General features: G+C 40.3%; 1 long non-coding RNA gene across 1 annotated transcript; it reads left to right on the top strand.

Moving 5' to 3' along the window:
- The first annotated feature begins 2,787 nt into the window (after positions 1 to 2,787).
- Positions 2,788 to 4,973, top strand: LOC112636919. Its single transcript, XR_003122352.1, has 2 exons — positions 2,788 to 2,959; positions 4,691 to 4,973. It is a non-coding gene; the product is annotated as an uncharacterized LOC112636919 (long non-coding RNA).
- The last annotated feature ends 13,435 nt before the right edge of the window (positions 4,974 to 18,408 follow it).

The raw sequence follows: 18,408 nt of genomic DNA, 5'->3' as shown, positions 1-18,408 counted from the left end.
TACTTATACTAAAACAAGTTTCCCAAAAATAATATTTAGCCTCACTATATACAGTAATGTCTTCTGCTATTTTCTCTTGTATCCTATTTTAGTCTATTTAGTTTGACTATTCAATGTCTTTTTTTAATGCAGATCATGACCAACCAAGTAGATTCCAAGAGCGACAATCCAGTCACAGTCAGCTGTTTGAAAAACAACACTATTATGTATATACAGCATCAATTGTATCTCATATATAGCATCTATATTATATATTTATATACATATTACATTTTTCTCAACAACATACACGTGCATATATACACCTAATAAGTAGATTTTTCTTTTTCCCTCAGTTGCTGAAGTTCAGGAGTATAAAGATGTTATTATAGGTGTACATTTTAAAGCTTTCAGAATGTTAAAAAAAAAAAATGCTTTGTTGTTACCCTGAAGTAAAAGGGACTAACATATTTCAGAGGTTTAGGCTTTGGAAAGTCATTTAATTTTTCCTCAGTCCTCTCTCACAGTATGTTTCCTTTTGTGGGATGTGACTTTCCTAATAGGAACATATTTTATAGTTAAACAATTCAGGTCAGACATCAGATTGTGTCTCCATTTAAGTACTAAATTGCATCAGACACCAAAATGCCTCCTAAGATTCTGGTGGTGAATCTGAGTTTCTGTGAATGTTCAGAACTGCAGAAAACCCTGTTTACTTAACATGAAATCGGTTACGTAATGAACTTCTGCAGAGGGTAAGATCCAAAGCTGAAAAAGTGATGTGGTTTGATACATTGTCAGAAGCAATAGGGCAACATGGAAGATTTGATCTTCCAATGCTGTGGAGAAAAGAATAAATAAAGGAACAAATTAAGATGTGTCTTGGAATGGTGTGCTCAGGAAGGGGATATATTAACAGGCAGGTATAGAACAGTAATAGCGTAGGAAGAGCTAATATATTAAAAGGGACGATAAAGAGATAGGTTTGAAGTCTTCCCTATTTATATATTATTTTTAAATATGCCAAAGAAAAAGAACCAGTGCACACCCAGTTGAACTGAAATGTTGTTTCCTGAAAATATTCAGATCTTATTTAGAGTAGTAAATGTTTTAAGAAGACCAGAGGCATACAAGTAAGCATATCACCACAGAATTTAAAAGTTGTGAGAACTCCTTTTTAAAGAGTCCTATTGATAGCAGTTTCCTTTCCCTCAAAAAGAAAACGTTAGTTCCCTTGCCCTTTTTTCTTCCTAAAGCAAGTTACAGTTGTCTTTGGATGAGACATGCCGAGAGAGGCTTCTACCGGCACTGGGTCATCCAACACGTTATTTGTACGCAGCACTGAGTCCACTTCATCAGAACAGTGCTCCTAAAGCTGGCAAATTTGTGCACTCCACTCCCTGAGGATCCTCCTGGAAGCCTGGGGTAAGTCAGGGAGGGGCCGACAAGAGATGCTAATGCTGCAAATAGATCACCTGTTTGTGGTTTATCAAGACTTTAGTCCATTGATTCTCAAACTTGAACCGGCATCAGAAACACCTAGAGGGCTTGTGAAACCCTGGACTGTTGAGCCCATCCCCAGGCTTCTGATTCAGTGGGTCTGGGGTGGGACCAGAGACTTTGCATATTCAACAGTTACCAGGTGCTGCCTGCTGTGCTCTGGAACACACTTGGAGAATCACTGCTCTGGTCCCATTCTGTGGAGTTAGGACACTTAATATCAAATTAAGGTGTAGCGCCTCCCTGATTTCTTTAGAGACACCAGCTACAAGCTGGGGATCCAATTGACTGAAGGCCAAAGATCACAGATGAAAATGACCGGCAAATAAGTACAAAAGGCAACTATTATAATCACAAAAATGCTGTGAGGTTCTCAAGGTTGTATCTTTCAAGAAAGGAAGGGAAAAGAAAGTTGCATGAGACTTAATGACCATACAAGTACATGGTGCGGACCTCATTCTCCCTTTTCAATAAATAGCTGACATATCCTCGTGTCACCAAAGAGCAAGAGAGGTAGCACATGGATCATACAAGCAAAGTGTAATTTATCTGCAGCTAAAAATAAAGATGTCAGAGTACAAGTGCTGTGAAACACAGGAGATGTTAAAATAGAAAGAGAAAGAGAGATAAGGAGAGAAAAAGCGAGAGAAAGAAAGGAAAGTGGAGCAGGGTCATTGAAAGAAGCAGTCCTCTGGCGAAGACAGCCCTGTCTCTCTGAAACAGTTTATCAGCTGATTCGGGGGCAGGAGGCTGACTTGCAGCAAGCCTAAATGTGATTCCATTTCCCACAATGCCACAGGGTGGTTCACACAGAACAAAGCTCCGCTTCTTTACCTAAGAGTGCCAGGTAAGCCGTCGGAAACAGCCACCGTCAGTGGGAGGAAAGCAGATTGCTTTAAGAGAAAAAGGCTTTATTAAAATTCAAAGAAAAAAATAAGCTGAGATGATTTAGAAAGCATTATGCATTTATTGAACAAACACTGCTAAAGACATTTCAGCAAACTGTGTGTTTAAAAAGTAATAAATAGCTATTGTGCTTACTTCATAAACTTGTCAGACTGTCTTCATTTTATTTTCCTGAACAAACTGAATTTCTGTACTGCTCATCCCCAGCCAGTTAATAAATACATCACCCTAAAAAGTGCTGTGGTATTAAATTTACAGCAGATAAAATATGGATGAAGTTGCTGTGCCTCAGGTACGTCAAGTGTGATTTAATATCTCACACTCCTCTTATGAGGAGTAAAAGATTATTCGGCTGCCTCAACCGCCAGAGAGCGAGGTGACCTTTGCCCCCCAGGTAACAGCCACTCAGCAAATAGCACCAAATGAAGACGGAGAATAACACATACATTTGCCGTAAGAAAAAATTGATCTAAATCCATATATCAAATCTGCTGATCAGAGCTCTAGAGAAATGCTTCACAATCCTTAGCAAGCACTTGCAGGAACTTTGAGCAGAAAGAAGACCTTCCTGAAGGTCTATAAGATATTTTGGTTTTTCAAATTTTTACTTTATTACTAGTATCCTTATTGGTCTTTCATATCATTGGAATAAAATCTCCTTAGAAGAAAATGCTCTTTGACTTAATGTCTTAGTGGTGAGTATTTTCTTCTCTCTGGAGAAACTGTAACCTCTTTGAGCATTTCAGAGATCCAGAGAATCTTATAAAGGAAGGCGTTGTTCCCCAGTGAAATTTCTCAACAATCTGATTTAATTTATGTCTTTTTTAAAAGTTCCATCTAAAATGATAAAAAAAAAAATCTCCAAGGAAAACATTTGTTAGCACAGAAAATAAATTCTTATCATTAACATTCTGCCATCCAAAAAGGCTGGTGACTGAGAGTCCTCTACACTTCAAAGGTAGGAGAGGAATGAGTTTTAAAATAAGGGTAAAAAAAAAAAAAGAAGCAAATTACTGCTGAGCTATTTTTATTTCAAATATATAAAAGTAGAGTTGGTAAGTGCCATGTATAAATCTTCAAAGTGCGGATTGCCAAGGGTCTTCCTCTAAAGACTGCTGTGAAAAAATAAACTTCGGCAATTAAAGCGGCTTTTTCCTTTCACCATGAAGTGAGGGAAGTGGCCGGGTGTCCCAGGGGCTCTCGGTATCCTCTATGTTCCCAGGCAGCGGTGAGCCTTTGCTAATTTCAAAAATCTCTTCAGCTCTGGGCCTTTGCAAATAAAAGCTTCTGTCGCCTCCCCTAAAATGTGACTGCACCACGGTTTGAGGTTTTGTGTTTGTTTATTTGTTTTTCACTGGGCACTTTTGTGCTCAGTTGGTAATTGGTTTTACTGAGCCAGAGGGGGCTGGGGACAAGGCTGTTTATTTCAACTTCCTTCAGTGGTGAATAGTGAGGCATTGGCACTAGCGGATAGGTTCACACAAAAGCTATGCTTCTTAAAATACATGAGTTTGGAGGGAAATCGTCCAAAAACAGGTAAGAGAGGGGATTGAGTAGGGTGGTTTGGTTGGGGGGTGGAGAGGGAGGTGTGTATTTGTGTTTGTGTGTAAGAACCTATTTATAACAGAAGCTTTCCTACCATAAGTGAACATTCTCTTGAAAGCAGATGTGCTGTACAAGCCTGCACCCCCTTCCCAGACTGGCCCAGATGTCAACAGCTGTTCATCTCTGCACCTTTCCAAATAAGCGCTTTCCCCATTCCAACTGTACAATGGATTGGTCAAGGCAGGGTGACATTTCTTGAGTGACAGATGTGCCTACTGCCATGGCAGCACCGGCCCTCCCACTTGCTGGTGATCTCTGGTTCCAGGAGGAGCAGTAATGACTCCTTTGTTTGCCTCTGTGGGGAGAGGTGAACACGGCTGGCTCAGGGTGGGGTTTAAGAGAAACCACTGGGAAGAGAGGAAAACAGAGACCACCTCCTTATGCCAGGGATTATTTTCCTTTTAAAATATATACGTGCAAATTGCAAACATAGAAGAATTCAAGCCAACTGGCAAGGATCTAGAGGTTGTGCAGGGCTGGGAAGCTTTTAAAGGCATGCAGCTTCAAATCCCATGACAGAAAGCCTCCTCATGTCAGTCTTTTTCAAATTGACCAGACAGGGAAGGAAAATTGCAATGGGACCACCGATGAAAGGAAAATGATGTCCTGATTTCTAAATATCAAAACAGACTCCAAAGGCTAATTTCTCCTTTTCAAGCTGCTAGTTTATTTTTATTTTTTGTTTCCCTCCTGTCCCCAGCTTATATTAATAAATCATCTTGTCAACTGTTTCTCAGTGTGGAATGTGTTCCTCAAAAATCTTCTGGGAAATCAGGCTCCCAGGGGATTTACATGCACCTTGTGCTGTGATGACCAGCAAGAGCCCGGCCTGAGTAGGTCCTGCAGGGAGTCTCTTCAATTAAGGGTCTTCCTTTTTCTTTTCATATAGGTTGAATAGATCTACATGTGAGCAATACTGACTGAGGTTCTGCCCTGTATTTGCAAAACTAGCTTTGGGAGGAATAAACTTGACTAACTGGAAATGATCCCATGGTACTCAATTAGCATTTCAAAACCAAAGTGGCCATTTATTTTCTAATTTTTTTAAAAAGCTAACAATACCATTAATTATTCCTTTTATGAGTCTTGATAATGGCTGTTTACTTCCAATAAATTAATATTACACTGACAGGGACGTAACACTCTTGCATATCACAGCATTGTTGCTTTCAACAGGCCACAACATCCATTTCTGAAGTTCTATCCTGAGAAACCCGAATACAGGTGTCACACAAAATCTTGCAACTCCTGGTGCTTCAGGTCAGAGGCACCAGTTTTGATTTTTGCCTACCTCTCCTCTGCTAAGGCCCTTCCCTGGAATGTGCCCTCTTCGCATCAACCCGTGACCGATAAGACATGATCTCAGCACTTAACGTTTCTAATCCAAAAACCTACTCCGGTCCTACTGTCAAATGAAGTTGCAACTAATCGTTTATTGTTTACAGTTTTGCTTTGTTTTTAATTCAACTTAAAACCCAGGTCACTTGCTGGTGTACTTTTTAGTAGGTTTTATTTTTTAGAACAGAACTTTAGAGTCTTCCTGGTACATTTTTAATATTGTCTTTAGATTTGTTTTGTCATTCAATCAATGTCACTGAATATATTTAGAAATTATAAATCATGACTTTTGAGCTGTATGGACGAGAATTTGCAGTCCTGAAGCAATGATGAAGGAAAAAATATCATTCAGAATTGTAACAATGCTATGATTAAAATATATATATATGGAAAGCTAAAGAAAAGAACAGACATAGAAATAAAGATCCTTAAAATTTATAAAGAAACTACATTATTCAATGTTGTCCTTAGGGGGAAAAAAACCTTATAGATAAAATTAGTGGATGAAAAGGAAAAAGTATTTTTACAGTATTTACTATATGTGTATACACACACATCTACTGGCCCCTCTAAACTGTTGTACCAAATAATACCCTTCATATCCATTTAGGAGAGAACACCCACTTTCACAAATATGAAAAATGCTGATTATTCTCATTCTTTTAAATTTGTAATAATTTGTATCACGCTTTATGTTGTAATTAACTGATTTCTGATGTTTGAAGTTTTTTGCATGTATTTTTCTCTAGTGACCTTCTTCATGACCTTATTTGTCTGTTGGGATATTCCTTTTCTTCTTATTGATGTAGAAAAGCTGTTTTATATTTAAGAACGAATGTTAACTTTTGTCATTTAATTACAAGAATGTTCTCCAAGTTTGTTATTTGCCTTCTATTTTTAAATTAATTTTGCTTTGTTAGTTGTTATTGTAATATAGAAACTAGGGGCGGGAGTTGCTTAATTTTTGTGAATTATAATATGGTAGAATGTATTAGACTTTCCTTTACACTTTCCGTCTCTAGTGTAATTTAGTGTAGGTTCTCCCATCCACTTCAATATTATGTATTCACCTTGTATTAGTCAGGGTTCTCCAGAGGGACAGAACTAATGGAATACATATATAATCACAGCACTTTGGGAGGCTGAGGCAGGTGGATCACAAGGTCAGGAGATAGAGACCATCCTGGCTAACACAGTGAAACCCCATCTCTACTAAAATACAAAAAAATTAGCCAGGAGTGGTGGCGGGCACCTGTAGTCCCAGCTACTCAGGAGGCTGAAGCAGGAGAATAGCGTGAACCCAGGAGGCGGAGCCTGCAGTGAGCTGAGATCGTGCCACTGCACTCCAGCCTGGGCGACAGACCGAGACTCCATCTCAAAAATAAATAAATAAATAAATAAATAAATAAATAATATGTGTGTGTGTATATATATAAAGAGGAGTTTACTAAGTATTGACTCACACAATTATAAGGTCCCACAATAGTTTGTCTGCAGGCTGAGGAGCAAGGAGAGCCAGTCTGAGTTTCAAAACTGAAGAACTTGGAGTCTGATGTTCAAGGGGAGGAAGCATCCAGCACAGGAGAAAGATGTAGGCTGGGAGGCTAGGCTAGTCTCTCTATTTTCACATTTTTCTGCCTGCTTTTATTCTAGCTGCACTGGCAGTTGATTGGGTGGTGCCCACCTAGATTACAGGTGGGTCTGCCTTTCCCAGCCCACTGACTCAAATATTAATCTCCTTTGGCAACACTCTCACAGACACATCCAGGATCAATACTTTGTATCCTTCAATCCAATCAAGTTGACACTCAGTATCAACCATCACAAGTCCACCCCTTGTCAACTTGAACCATATACATTTCCTGAGATCATACATAATCTTCAAATAAAGACAATAATAAGGTCATAATTACACCTAACATAATACAGCTATGCTTTGTACAACCGGAAACATACCAATCCCCAACCCAAATATTATTACATAAAGTTAACAATACTTAAATGATGATGTGAACTCAATAAATTTTGTATCACATAATAGAGAAGAAAGGAAATAAAATATTTTCCTAGTCCAAGTGTATATATGCACAAACATATTTTTAACAAAAGAAGGAAGAAATACTGACAATTACAGTCCTCACTTCTGCACTGGGTCACGCAGTCGTAGCTGATATTGATGACTACCTTCTTCTACCCATTCTGTATTCCCTTTGCCTTCAGCAAGCATCTCAGCATGTCATGGTTTTTTTCCTGGTGGAGTGACCCAAATATTCATTCCTGAGGGGTCTGGGTCATTTATAGTCCTGCTGGATTGGGATATTGTAGTTCCCCATTGACCTTAATCACAGGGCATGGTAATACTAAGAGATGCCCTAATGGATCTCCTGTATTCAATGCATACCCTTCCTTATCTCTGTTGTGGAGTAGTAGACTGATTTCATCTTGATAGTCGGGTTGATCACCCCAACCAATACCGTAACTCCCTACTTAGCCTGTTGACTTAAAGGTAGGAGGAACCCAAAGCATCCAGGTGGTAATCTTATCTTCCAGTTTAATGGAATCGTTTTGTGTCTCCTGGTAGCAATGTTCATCCTTCTGGAACTAAGACGTCTAGGCCAGCAGAATGTAATGTTGTGGAAACAGGAAGCAAAAATTTGCTAGTGGATCACTAGGGGTGATGGTGAGTGGTGCCACTTCCACTTCTACCCCTTGATTTCTGGACCTCTGAATCCTGGCTATGGGAGAAACAGTACCATATATTGGACACTGATTCAGAGCATACGTGGCCTTCTGGAGAACTTTGTCTCAGCCCTGAAAAGTATCATTACCTGGTTGGCATTGTAATTGTGACTTCAAAAGGCTATTCCACTGTTCTATCAATCCAGCTGCTTCAGGATGATGGGGAACATGGTAAGACCAGTGAATTCCATGAGCATGAGCCCACTGCTGCACTTCTTTAGCTATAAAGTCAGTGCCTTGGTCAGAGGCAATGCTGTGTGGAATACCATCACCATGGATAAGGCATTCCGTGAGTCCACAGACGGTAGTCTTGGCAGAAGCATTGCATGCAGGATATGCAAACCCATATCCAGAGTAAGTATCTATTCCAGTGAGGACAAGTATCTGCCCTTTCCATGATGGAGGAGGTCCAATATAATCAACCTGCCACAAGGTAGCTGGCTGATCACCCTGAGGAATGGTGCCATACCAAGGGCTCAGTGTTGGTCTCTGCTGCAGGCAAACTGAACACTCAGCAGTGGCCATAACCAGGTCAGCTTTGGTGAGTGGATGTCCATTTTGCTGAGCCCATGTGTAATGTCCATCCCTGCTACCATGGCCATTTTGTTCATGGGCCCACTGGGGGATGACAGGGGTGGCTGGGGAAAGAGGTTGAGTTGTGTCCACAGAATGGTTCATCCTATCCACTTGATTATTAAAATCCTCCCCTGCTGAGGTCACCCACTTGTGAGCACTCACATGGGATACAAATATCTTCAGAATTTTTGACCTCTCAGAGAGGTCCATCCACATACCTCTTCCCCAGATTTCTTTGTCACCAATTTTCCAATCATGCATCTTCCAAGTCCCTGACCACCCAGCCAAACCATTGGCTACAGCCCATGAATCAATATATAACCGCTCATCTGGCCATTTCTCCTTTCATGCAAAGTGCACAACCAGGTGCACTGCGTGTAATTCTGCCCTCTGGAAAGATTTCCCTTCCCCACTGCCCTTCAGGGACATCCTAGAAAGGGGCTGTAGTGTTGCAGCTGTCCAGTTTCAGGTGGTACCTGCCTATCGTGCAGAACCATCTGGGAACCAGGCCCTAGCCTTCTCTTCCTCTGTCAACTGATCATACAGAACTACCATTGAGGCCATCGGAGCAGGCTGGGGGAGAGAAGGCAGGGTGGCAGGAGTGGAGACCATGGGCATCTGAGCTATTTCCTCATGAAGCTTACTTGTGCCTTTGGGACTTGCTGGAGCCTGATCACATATATACCACCTCCATCTGATGATGGAATGCTGCTGTGCATGACCCACTTTATGGCTAGATGGGTCAGAAAGCACCCAGTTCATGATAGGCAGTTCAGGTTGCATGGTGACTTGATGACCCATAGTCAAACGCTCAGTTTCCACTAAAGCCCAGTAACAGGCCAAGAGCTGTCTCTCAAAAGGAGAGCAGTTATCTGCAGAAGACGGCAGGGCCTTGCTGCAAAATCCTAGAGGCCTACGCTGTGATTCACCTATGGGAGCCTGCCAAAGGCTCCAAACAACATCCTATCTGCCACTGACACTTCAAGTACCATTGGATCTGCTGGGTCATATGGTCCAAGTGGCAGAGCAGCTTGCGCAGCAGCCTGGACCTGTTGCAGAGCCTTCTCCTGCTCTGGACCCCACTCAAAACTGGCAACATTTCAGGTCACTTGATAAATGGGCTGGAGCAACACACCCAGATGAGGAATGTGCTGCCTCCAAAATCCAAATAGGGCCACCAGGCATTATGCCTCTTTCTTGGTTGTAAGAGGGGCCAAATGCAGCAACTTATCCTTCACTTTAGAAGGAATATCTCAACAGGCCCCACACCACTGGATGCCTAGAAATTTTACTGAGGTAGAAGGCCCCTGAATTTTAGTTGGATTTATTTCCCATCCTCCGACACACAAATGTCTCACCAATAAGTCCGGTGTGTTTGCTACTTCTTGCTCACTGGATCCAATCAGCATAATGTCATCAACGTAATGGACCCGTGTGATATTTTGTGGAAGCGAAAAGCAATCAAGTCCTCTCCGAAAAAGATTATGACACAAAGCCAGAGAGTTAATATACCCCTGAGGTAGGGCAGTCAAGGCATATTGCTGGCCTTGCCAGCTGAAGGCAAATTGCTTCTGGTGGGCCTTGTGGACAGAAATGCAGAAAAAGGCATTTGCCAAGTCAATGGCTGCACACCAGGTCCCAGATGTGTTAATTTGCTCAAGCAATGAAACCACTTCTCGTACAGCAGCTGCAATTGGAGTCACAGCTTGGTTAACCTTACAATAATCCACGGTCATTCTTCAAGATCCATCTATCTTCTACACAGGCCAAATGGGACAGTTGAATGGGGATGTGGTGGGAATCACCACCCTTGTATCTTTCAAGTCCTTGATGGTGGCACTAATCTCCATAATCCCTCCAGGGATGCAATATTGTTTTTGATTTACTATTTTTCTAGGTAGAGGCAGCTCTAATGGCTTCCTTTTGGCCTTTCTCACCATAATAGACCTCACCCTACCAGTCAGGGAGCCAATGTGGTGGTTCTGCCAGCTGCTAAGTATGTCTATGCCAATTATGCATTCTGGCAGTGGGGAAATGACCACAGGATGAATCCAGGGACACACTGGACCCACTGTAAGTCAGACCTGAGCTAAAATTCCATTAATTAACTCAACCCCATAAGCCCCTACTTTAACTCGGGACCCCAATGATGTTTTGGGTTCCCCAGAATCAATGACTGCTCAGAGTCAGTGTCCAGTAGTCCCCAAAATATCTGATAATTTTCCTTTCCCCAAAGCACAGATGCCCTGGTAAAAGGCCAAAGGTCTCCTTGGGGAAGGATGGGAGAAAGATTAAATGCATAAATTGTGGGCAATGTAGTGGGGTCCTTCCTCAAGGAGACCTGGCCTCCCCTTCATTCAAAGGGTTCTAGCTCAAGTCTGGAAATTGATTGAGGGTCTGTGATTCTCTGTCATTATAATTTGAATTAGTCTTTTGTCCATTCAACCTAGAAGTTTTCTGCTTGCATAAATTAAGTAGGATTGCAGTAGACTTCTTATTGATTTCAGTTCTAAGAACACCATGATTAATTAGCCAGTGCCAGAGTTATACATGAGTCAGACTATTCTGATTATTCTGATTGCCACTTTGCTTCTGCTGTCCATTATGGTAGCTACGCCCACCTTGCCTTTGATGACTAAGTGCTGCCACTTGGCCCCTGCCACTTCAAGATCCAATTATTCCCATTGTATTTAAATTATACAGTTGAGTGACTGTGGTTCCCACTGTTAGATCTAACATACAGAGAAGAGCGATTACAGGGCTCTTCAAAGATGCATGTTCTGCCCTCGCAAATCTATTTTGCAAGGCATTGGGATGAGTAGCTCTAAAGTGACTAATCCACTCCACCATCCCAATCTCCCTAAGCCTTTGGATCCCTTCCTCTACATTAAACGAAGGGAGATAAGGCATTTCCAGCTCCCTCACAGTGGGCCACAATTTAATACATATTTCAGCTAACCAAGCAAATAAACTATTAGAACCTTTTTTTTTTTTAACTCCCCAAGCTGCAACATTAAATGCAGAGTCCCTACTTGGTGGGCCCAAATCAATAAATTCAGCCTGATCCAACTATATGTTCCTTCCACCATTATCCCAGATCCTTAATATCTATTCCCATGACTGTTCTCCGGATTTCTGTTCATATAAATTAGAAAACTCAAGCAGTTCTTATTGAGTGTAGCACACTTCCTCATGCATCACATTCTCATCCTCACCTCTAGGGGCCCACCAGGACTTTAGCCTAGTTATAGGTCTAGAAGCAAACAAGGGTGCTGTGGGTGGCTCCCGAGGAGAATCAACGTTATCTTGCCTGGAAACTGCCTCAGGGGAGGCCATCATTGTTGCCTCAGGCAGCACAGGGTTGATCTCCTCAGACAAAGTTGTAAAGGCTGACGGCAGCATGGTTCAGGGAGGGGATGTTGCCAGTACTGGAGATGGGGAAGCTGTTCCTTCTTGCAAAAAGAGTTCCTCAGAGTTTACAAACTCAGTGTCCCCAGTTTCATCCGGGTCCTCCCACACATCTGCATTGCAAGTTGCAGGGTTCCATTCTTTTCCAATCAATGCCCTAACTTTAACAGTAGACACCTGGTGAGGCTGTGCATGAACCTTTTGTTGCAGGTTAGCCACTGGCATGATAAGAGTTTGTGTCTGTTTTTCCACAATTTCAGTTCTTTCTCTATAGGAGATAGGACTCTCACTCAGGGGCAATCTTAGCAGATTTGAGGCTTAGTATCTGCTTCTGAAGCCAGAAGATAGAATTCCTGAGTTCATCATTTTCTGTCATCAATTTGTCCACTGAACTTAGGAACAACCAACCAGCTTCATTATGTTCCTTGGTTCTCCGCATATGGTCAAAGGTATTATGTACAGAGTCACTAAACTCCTTGCTTCTCATGAGTGATGAATCAGGAGTGTCAAATGCATCTATTTTGCGTAACTCTCTGAACAGTTCATGCCAAGGACTATCAGTGTTCTCCATACTATTAGAAGTAGAGTCCTTAGCATTTGGGGGTCTACTTATATTAAGCAGCCAAATCCAGAAACCCAAAAACCAACAAAATAACTCCATCCTTAATATTCTGTTCCTCTAGAACCACTTCTGGTACCAAAATCTGTATTAGTCAGGGTTCTCTAGAGAGATAGAACTGATGGAATACATACATATATATATATACACACACACACACACACACACACACACACACATATTCATAAAGGGGAGTTTATTAAGTATTAACTCTCATGATCACAGGGTCCCACAATAGGCCATCTGCAGGCTGAGGAGCAAGGAGAGCCACTCCAAGTTCCAAAACTGAAGAACGTGGAGTCCAATGTTCCAGGGCAGGAAGCATCCCTCACAGGAGAAAGATGTAGGCTGGGAGGCTAGGCCAGTCTCTCTTTTCACATTTTTCTGCCTGCTTTTTTTCTAGCTGCATTGGCAGATGATTAGATGGTGCCCACCCAGATTAATGGTGGGTCTGCCTTTCCCAGCCCACTGACTCAAATGTTAATCTCCTTTGGTAACACGCTCACAGACACATCCAGGATCAATACTTTGTATCTTTCAGTCCCATCAAGTTGACACTCAGTATTGCCCATCACACACCTATATTTTCTTCTCATATTTGGTTGCAATAATCTGAATATTTTAGTGCCATTGTCATGCTGTTTTCATCCCTGTGGTATATTTTGATATCTGTTAAAGCAAATTTTTCCTCATGTATATTTTCAAGATTTCCTTTGCATTCTGGAGTATTTAGTCTTACAACTGGATGATTTAGAATAATGTTAGATTCCAAATTCTGATTGACAGTTTCACTAAAATTTTATGAAATTTGTTTTTTTACTCGAAAAATGTTAATGTTTTTGCCATTACTGGGTCTTCCCATCCAGGACACTGAAATCTTTTTATTCATGCTGGCCTTTTTATCATATTATTCATTAGAGTTTTCATATCTTATTATCAGTCTAGTACTTTACTTTCCGAACATACTCCTGACTACAGGGTTTTATACTATTTTTAAAGAATTATTGTAATGATATTAACAGGGCACAGTGGTGTGCACCTATAGTCCCAGCTACTTGGGAGGCAGAGGAGGGAGGATTCCTTGAGCCCAAAATTTAGAACCTGCAGTGAGCTGTGATCACACCACTGCCCTCCAACCTGGGTAACAAAGCAAGACCTTATCTCTAAAGAAATTAATTTTTTTAAAGAATTACTGTAATTATGGGAGAAAGTTATCACTTTTTGTATTTATTTTCTTGCTAGCTGAAGTTTCTTTTTATTATTCCACATAGCTGTTCAGCTGCATCCTTTTTATTTCACAGGTCCATAGTCATATCATCTACAAATAATAATTTCATCTCTCTGTTCTTAATATTTACATACCATATTTTGCATTCTTATCTAATTGCATTGGCTGGCTTTTTCTGAAAAAATAAATTTTAAAATGAATTGAATAAATTTAAAAATTAAATAACAAGGTGTGTGTGTGCTTGCTTGCTTCTGCATTTAAAGAAATACTTTCACTATTTCACTGTAAAATAGGATGCTGTTTTTTGGTTTGAGATATTCTATATCCATTTTGCTGTAAGTTATAATCAAGAATGGAGGTTAAATATTGCTTAAATATTCATTAACTTTATTGAGATACTGTTTCTTTTTTTCTATAGATAAAATGAATGATACTAATAGATTTGAAGACATCTTTACATTTCTGAGATAAACTTTAATTGCGCAAGGTGGATTAAAATGAGTAAACACTGCTGAATTCAAGTGGCATCAATCAATGGTTTCCTCTTTTCTGATCAGTTCTTGGCAAGATTTGTTATCAGAATTTCTCTACCTTGATAAAAAATGTTGCAAAATGTGCTTTATTTTTATCCTATACAACAGTTTATATAATTTGAAAAATAATTGTTTCTTGAAGTTTTAAAGAGTCCCTCTGGGCCTAGAATCAGCTTTTTCCAAATGAATACTATTGGCATCATGACTGGATTTCTCATGTTTCCCAGACCTCGCTATATAATTTTTCTTATGGGAATTTTATCCCGACTTACTATGATTCCATTATTATGTCTTTCTTCTTTTAGACTTTATAATATTTGTATTCCCTTGATCAAATCAGCAATTGTTGCTTACTGACTGATTTAAATGTTAATGTGGTGTGTATATTTGTCCCCTTCAAATCTCATGTTGAAATGTAATCCCCAGTGTTGAAAGTGGGGCCAAGTGGGAGGTATTTGGGCCATGGGGGCAGATTCCTCAGGAATGACTTGATGACTTCCTCACAGTTATGAGGTCACAGGAGAGCTGGTTGTTTAAAAGAGCCTGACACCTCCCACTTCCCTCTCTTGCTCCCTCTCCCACCATGTGATGTACCAGCCCCACTTCAACTTCTGCCATGATTGTAAGCTTCCTGAGGTCTCACCAGAAGCCAGCATATTCTGGCACCATGCTTGTACAACCCACAAAACCATGAGTCAAATAAACCTCTTTTCTTTGTAAATTCCTCAGTCTCAGGTATTCCTTTATACTAACACAAATGGACTAACACAAAAGGTACTATGCTCACTACTGATTCTTTTACATTTAGACTTCCCAGCTCACAAGTTTCAAAACACATTGTTCACTTAGTAACTCAATTGACTTTATTATATCTGTAAATATATTTTTCAGAAATGAAACATTATTGCTTAATTTCCTCCTTGGCTCCTTCTACCTCTGATATCTTTCTGTGGTTTTCAGACATAAACATCATCTGCTTGGTATAGAATTTAAGGGACTTATCACTTTTTCCCCAAACTCTATAAATAATGCCTTATTGTTTTCTGGCGTGTAGTTTGTGTAAAACACAATGGCTAGCTTGAGTTTGTAAATATTTTTTCAAACCTGTATTTTAATCATATTTTACATTTTTGCCTGCCTGAGAGATTTGTATAGACTTAAAATTCAACTGTTTGAGCAAGATATTTCCAAATATTGGTGTTTACTTGATACCCAGAGAGTCTTTTTAATCAGGGTGACTAAAGAACAAAGAAGAGAAATCATAGCCCTTAGGAAATTCCAATGCCTTTTCTATCATTACAGTTCTGTTCTTATCATTAGATTCTTTTTAGGCATCTGTGTATTGTCTCATCTGGAGGAAAATGTATACTGTGGAAAAAAAATGTTTTACCTTCGTTTTCCAACTATAACTTTGAATAGTGTTTCTCTTCCAATTCTCCGATTTATTCTGCCACATTTCTTGTTTTGCCTTTTTATACGTAAGTTGGTTCTTTATTGCCTAGCTTCCATGTGCATTATTTTGTTTTATTATTTATTTTGTTTTGAGATGGAGTGTTGCTCTGTCACTCAGGCTGGAGTGCAGTGGCACAATCTCAGCTCACCGCAACCTCCATCTCCCAGGTTGAAGCAATTCTCCTGCCTCAGCCTCCCGAGTAGCTGGGATTACAGCCATATGCCACCATGCCTGGCTAATTTTTGCATTTTTAGTAGAGACGGGGTTTCACCATGTTGGCCAGGCTGGTCTTGAATTCCTGACCTCAGGTGATCCACTCACCTTGGCCTCCCAGAATGCTGGGATTACAGGCATGAACCACTGCATCCAGCCACCCATGTGTGTTATACTTATTGTTTTCACCTGATTGTTCTTTACCTCTGAATTTTAAGAAATTTTCTCAAATTCATCTTCCAGAAGACTGATCAATTTTCTGCAATATCAATATTCTTTTTAACTCTTCTACATTCTACCATGGCAGAAAATTTTTCTTATTTTTTCTTAAATATTTTCTTTATCTCACTGGTATTAATTTTTATTTCAGTTTTTAAAATTACCCCATCTTTTGTTTCCTGTTTCATAGAACTATCATTTTAAATTGGCTGTTGCTATCCAAATTATACCTCTGTTTCTTGGAATAATACTTTTTCCCTCAAAAACCTTCTGTTTAGCTATCTCTTGCATATCCTATTATATTTTTCTTTAAGATTGCAGAACTTAAAAAATATCTAATTACTCATCTGCAATACCTTTTTTCTCATACCACTTCTGACACTAAATATGCAATTATTTTCAGACACTGAATACTTGTCATTTTCTACACCAGTTCTCCAATTCTCTGACACCAACTTGATGTTCAACAATTTAATTCAATTCAATTCTGACAGTAACCGATAGAGTTAGCACAAACCTAACAGGTAAAGGGCTCAGTCCCTCAAGATTGCCCTAACTTCAGATGATAGCTGGATGTCCCAGGAGCTACCCATCCTTCTGACTGACTGCCTATAGATTTCTCAGGTTTGATAATCCACTAGAACAATTAACAGAACTCAGGAAAGCACTTTACTTATTATTAGTGCATCATTCTAAAGGATACAAGTCAGGAAGAAACAAATGGAAGAGATGCAAGGGTCAAGGTATGGGAGAGGGGAGAAGCAGTTTCCACGCCCTCACTGGGTGCACCACCCCCTCAGCACCTCTGTGCATTCATCAACCAAAAAGATCTCCAAACCCCATCATTTTGGGGTTTTTATGGAGGTTTCATTTTGTAGGCATGATTGAAACTATCATTGGCCACTGGTGATTAAATTCAATCTCCAGCTCCACTCCCCTCTTCAAAGGTGGGAGACTGAGGTTGAAAGCTCCAATCGTCTGTCATGGCTTGGTCTTTCTGGTGACCAACCCCCATTCTGAGGTCCTCAGCCAAGAGTCATCTCATTAGCATACAAAAGATACTCCTCACTCAGGAGATTCCAAGGGTTTCAGAAGCTCTGTGTCAGGAACTCTGAACAAAGATCAAATATATATGACATATGTAAATCATAGATAGCTGTATTTCTTATTAATAAATACACATATAAAATGTATGTAATATACAAATATTACATATAAATGTATAATATGGATAAATAGTGTATAAATAATAAATACACGTATTTATTTTACACTACATCATCTTTAAATAAGAAATGTTTATTCTTATCCTCCTAGTTTCTAAAAATCAATATGGTTAGATTCTCCTAGGTCTCCCTTCCTGTTCAGCAGCAGTCTCCAACCTTTTTGGCACCAGGGACCAATTTCGTGGAAGACAATCTTTCCACAGACTGGGTAGGGAGGATGGTTTCAGGACGATTCAAACACATTACATTTATTGTGCATTTTATTTCTATTATTATTACATTGTAATATATAAGGAAATAATTATACAACTCACCATAATGTAGAATCAGTGGGAGCCCTGAGCTTGTTTTCCTGCAACTAGGCAGTCCCATCTGGGGATGAGGGGAGACAGTGACAGATCATCAGGCATTAGATTCTCATAAACAGCATGCAACCTAGGTCCTTCAAATGAGCAGTTCACAGTAGGGTTTGCACTCTTATGAGAATGCTGATCTGACAGGAGGCAGAGCTCAGGCAGTGGTGTGAGTGATGAAGAGCAGCTGTAAATAGAGATAAAGCTTCGCTTAGTCAGCTGCCCACTGCTCACCTCCTGCTCTGCAGCCTGGTGCCTAACAGACCACAGACCAGTACTGATCCATGGCCCAGGGGTTGGGGATTCCTGTTGTGCAGGATTACTCTCTTAACATTTGTATTTAAGGGCTAAAAGGGAGAATTTCTGTTTTCAATTAGCACTTTCCCCAGCTGGCAGCTGGAGAACAGTAACTGTGAAAGCTGGTCACCAGAAAGAGCCTGCCAGCGTCAGAGTTAACTGGTCCCCATGAACTGCCATCACTAACAGGTTGCAATCTTCAGTTTGGGAACACCA

The sequence above is a fragment of the Theropithecus gelada genome, chromosome 13 (genome assembly GCF_003255815.1).
Source record: "Theropithecus gelada isolate Dixy chromosome 13, Tgel_1.0, whole genome shotgun sequence".
NCBI lineage: Eukaryota > Metazoa > Chordata > Mammalia > Primates > Cercopithecidae > Theropithecus > Theropithecus gelada.
This window is presented reverse-complemented; position numbering and strand designations above follow the sequence as displayed.